Below are 4,662 nucleotides of genomic sequence, written 5' to 3'. Positions count from 1 at the left end.
CGCTGCGCCCTGCCCGGCCCCTCTGCCCACCCCCCATTCCCGGCCGGCAAACCTGAGCCACATTTAACTTATTCACCCTTGTAAATATGTAGAAAATTAGTTCGTTTTTTGCCTTTTTTGTTTCTCTTTCTTTTTTTTTTTTCCTTGAGCCTATATTTTGCTTGGTGATTTACGAGAAAAAGAAAATGAACAAAAAAAAAAAAAGAAAAACCAACAAAAAAACCCTAAAATCCTTTAGAAAAGAGAAAAAAAAATTACACGAGTCTTAAAAGTTTGTATGTAATAGCATGCAAATAATATCCGAGTTAATTTAACGATGTTGGGAAGAAGCCGAATGCACTATATACAGGAATCGATTGGGTGAAATAATACTGTTTTATAGAGATTTAAAATTATCTATGCTCTTAAAAATAGTGGGGAGGGGCGGGAGGGGAAGAGGTAACAATTTTAGGGTGACCTGAAAGGCAATATAGTAATATATGGACTGCAAACGGTTGGCTGCTATCTCACTATGCACCAGATTTATTTATTAACCCTCGGGAAACGGAAAATCTTATTTTAACCTCGATGTTTGGAGAAAAAGAAAAAAAACCAGACGGCAAGAAAATGCACATTATTTGTTGTGGAAACAAGAGGAAAAAAAAAAGGATTAAGAATTCGTGCAATCGTTGGAGCGAAAGCGGGACCGATCCTGTGCGGAGGAGCGGGGCGGGTTTGTTTGTTTTTTTTTTAAACGAGTTGCTTATTTAAAAAAGGAGAAAAAAAATTAAAAAAAAACAAATTTTGGGGGGGGAAACAAAAGGGTCCTGCGGACAAAGCGAGCTTGGGAGCCTGGTGCATTTTAGGGACTGATCGTGCGAAGCGTTTTTAACGACCTGTTGTTTCGATTTGTGACGGTTTTAATGATGTTGCATCAAGATAAAAACTTATATTCAACTAGAACCTGGGGGTGTGTTTCTCGCGCGTTTTGGGGGGGGGGGGGGGTCCCCGCATCATCGGGGTTTTGTTTCGGGGTTGTTTATTATCCCTTTGATTCCCGGTGCTGATGCAAAACCTTCCCCGAGCTCCCGCTGAGATAAGTCCGGTGTTGAGCATCGCCTCTGCCTCATTGAACTCTGGCTTTTCACTTTTCCTGCCTTTTTTTGTTTTGTTTTTGTTTTGTTTTGTTTTTTGCAGCCGGGTTCTGGGTGTTTTTGGTTTTCTTTCCCGGCTGGAGGGTCCTGGAGACCTTCATCCCTGCAGCGGCTGGGGAAGTCACCGGATCCAGTTTGGTTCCAGCTTGTCCGACACCGTCCCGATGAGCCACTGGCTTGATTTTCAACGGTAATAAATTATTTTTCTTTCCTCTTTTGGCTTCTCCCGCTTGAATTTTTAATTAAAAAAGGACCCCTTAACAAACCAAGCCCACACCTTCCCTAATCCAAGCTTTTGGGCTGGTATTTTACTGAGATTTGTGGGGTTTTGGGACTGTTTTTAAGGATATTTCTTTGCCACAAACCCCAAGCACAGCTGCTGCTTTTCCTGGACTCAGTGGGACAAATTCCAACACAACCCTTGGTACAACACATTTTTTGGGCATTTTATATGCCTTTTTAATATTTTGGTATAGTTTCTGTCCTATATTTTTTGCCGCTTCCATAAATCTCCGCTGTGCTCATGTAACCCCCTGGCTTTTCCTTGGATTTGTGGGGTGCCTGCAACTCCCCAACTCTCTGGTCTTGCCTTTTCTGCACCCCCAAACCTCACTCCCCTCTTTCTTCATCTTTTTCTGGCTTTTTGGTGTCTTACTGTGTGACCAGAGGATTTTTGAGCAGCCTGAGCTCGGCTCAATATCGGACTTGATCTCCGCTGTGCTCATGTAACCCCCTGGCTTTTCCTTGGATTTGTGGGGTGCCTGCAACTCCCCAACTCTCTGGTCTTGCCTTTTCTGCACCCCCAAACCTCACTCCCCTCTTTCTTCATCTTTTTCTGGCTTTTTGGTGTCTTACTGTGTGACCAGAGGATTTTTGAGCAGCCTGAGCTCGGCTCAATATCGGACTTGGATTTTGGGATGGGAGCTGGGATGCAAAGAGGGACATTTGTCCCAGGGCTGGACAAAAAGGGGGGTTTGGAAGGTGGGGGGTTCACCCCTTATTTCTGTATTTATTTAGATCCAGGGGAACTTTTGCAAACCTGGCTGTAAATAAAATTAACTTGTGCAGCCGCTCGTGGGACATCGTGTCCTCGAATTTTTTGGCGCTGAATCACAGCTTCCTGGTGGGTAATTCCCTAATTTTCCTCCCAATATCCCTTTCTCTTGGCATATATTTTTGGGGGGAGAACACATCCAGCTGCCTGGTCATGACCAAATAATAATTTGCGGAGGAAAAGGTATTTTCGGCTGGTACCTTCCCCAAACCAGACTGGGAGATCTCGGTCCCCGCTGTCTAAATCTTCACTCCTGGATCTTTCTCTCCTGGATCTCCATTCCCTGTTGGCACATCCTGGGGGTCACTGCCCCTTTTCCCAGCTGGGCTGGGGCTGGCTGGGGAAGCAGAGCTGACTTTGGGATCTGTGTGGGGTTTTGTGGGAGCTCTGTCCCATTGGGTGTCACCCCAGGACACAGCGCAGAGCCCGCGAGGTGACCGCGATCGTCTCCTGCTCCGGAATCCTTTCCCCTCTTCCGTGGCACAGCAAAGGCAGCGATTTAAGATTCCAAATTTTCCCCTTTGCCCTCTCCTTTTTGTTTTATTTTGGGGTGCAACAACCTGGGAAAGATCCCAGATTATTTTGGCAATCCAGGCTTTATCCCTTCCTCTTTATCCCGAAGGGATCCCCAATTCCGTGCGCTACTGTGATTTATTTTTTTAGTTCCCCACTGATTTTTTTTAACTCAAACCCTCCTTGAAATCCCCTAATAGCTGGAGCAGGACACAGGGTGTTGCTGCCACCCATTAGTGTTGGTCCTCCATTGGGAGACCCCATCCCACATTTTTTTTGGGAGATTACAGGGTGGAATTGCAGCCTTCTGCCCCATCATCCTGACTTTCTCCGTGCTCCTGAAGCTCCTGGCTTTCTGGGATTTGGCTTTGCTGAATAAATAATAAAACCTAAAGTAGTTTAAGCCAAAATTTGGCTGGTTTATGACTTGTCTCCTTTTTGGGGCTGAGTGCCCCCTGCACCCTGGGCTCTGGGGGGTGTCTGGGTGGTCCCTGCTTGGGTTTGCAGCGTTTTTTGGGATGGCTGCAATATTTGCAGGATCATATGTGTGCATTCCAAGCATGTTGGCACATGTTTTGGGATGGGGATGTGGCAGGACAGGGTCGCGTGTCACCCGTGTGCCGCAGGACTGCGACATCCGCAGGTGCCACCACGTCTGCTGCAGGAGGACGTGTGGCGCTTGGGGTCACTCTGACCTGGTTTCAAAGCTTTCCCCTCATTTTTCCTGATCCCTGAGCGGGGCTGGAGCCTCCTTCTCCATCTTCCTGCTGCTTTTTGGGGGTTGCAGCAGGACCTCAGGGCACCACGCCGTCCCTCCTGTGAGGATCTGCAGTCCTGCCGCTCATCCTGGGCATCTCCTGCACCCTCAGCTCCATCCTCAGCCTTTTCCAGGGGTGGAAACAGCAGCCCAATCCAAAAGGATGCTCCAAGGGCTGCCTGGCACTTTGGGTGGGGACATGGGGACAAGCCCTGGGGGTCCTCTTCATGTCCCCCTCCTGCAGAGCTCCTTAACCCCGTTTCCAAGCTTTACTTCCTCACTCAGTGGGCATCACTGAGCTGCGAAATGCCTGGAATTCCTCCAGCTTCCCAGTCCGTGGGTTTTCCACAGGGCAGAGGGGTGATTTTGGGGGGTGCTCACCCCCAAACACAGCAGTACCCTGGAGCACCTTATCCATGGATGCTCGGGATTGGGCACAGCCCCTGGCAGAGTCCCCTCGAAGCGGTGCAGGGTGCTCCGTGCCACCTCCAAGCAGGAATTACCGGGATCGCTGGAATCGGGTGGAAAACTACAAGAAGATGACCAATGCAGCATCTCCAAAATTGTCCCTCGCTCCTTCCTCCTCAGTCATTGATGCTCCCACCCCACAGGTTTGTCCCAAAACTGCTCTGGTGTTCACACAAATCCCGACATCTCCACAAATCCCGACATCTCTACAAATCCTGACGTCTCCGTAAGGTGAGAACTCCAGTCCTGGAATTCAGTCCTGGGATGGAAGCAGGTTGGGCTGCTGGGCATGGAGGAATGTGGGGTAATGTTCACTTAAAAAGCAGGAACTAATTCGAATCTCAGCCAAATTAATCCTGGTCAAAAAAAAAAAAAAAAAAATCTTGGATTTGTCTCCAACTCAGGGCTGAGCCACTGTGAGCAGAGCCTGGGCTCGGTTTGGAGCTGGAATTTTTTGGCTCGAGTAGATCTTTATATTCTGGCTCAGCCACAGTTTGATTTTTGCACATTCCCTCCTTTCCATGCCCTGTGTCTGCCTGCCTCCTCAATATTCCCGCATCCCTGGTGCACAAACACAAACCTGCCCATGTTATATAAAAATATATTTATATAAAATAAATTTATCCCCATTTATCACCTTGGTAGAACAGAGCTCTGCCATGGGCTCATGACTCTGGCACTGCACAGCTCATCCTGAAGGCTGGAATTTTTTCCAGCTCTCTGCCTTCCCCCAGCCA

The 4,662-nt window shown here is 48.1% G+C and overlaps 1 protein-coding gene across 1 annotated transcript in view; it reads left to right on the top strand.

Moving 5' to 3' along the window:
• Positions 1-4,662, top strand: part of MAFA (MAF bZIP transcription factor A) — a gene marked incomplete at its 5' end in the record, with an annotated part of 19,647 nt that overhangs the window by 655 nt on the left and 14,330 nt on the right. The gene's annotated exons all lie outside the window — the stretch shown is intronic.

The sequence above is a fragment of the Geospiza fortis genome, unplaced genomic scaffold, assembly GCF_000277835.1.
Source record: "Geospiza fortis unplaced genomic scaffold, GeoFor_1.0 scaffold543, whole genome shotgun sequence".
NCBI classification, from domain to species: domain Eukaryota; kingdom Metazoa; phylum Chordata; class Aves; order Passeriformes; family Thraupidae; genus Geospiza; species Geospiza fortis.
This window is presented reverse-complemented; position numbering and strand designations above follow the sequence as displayed.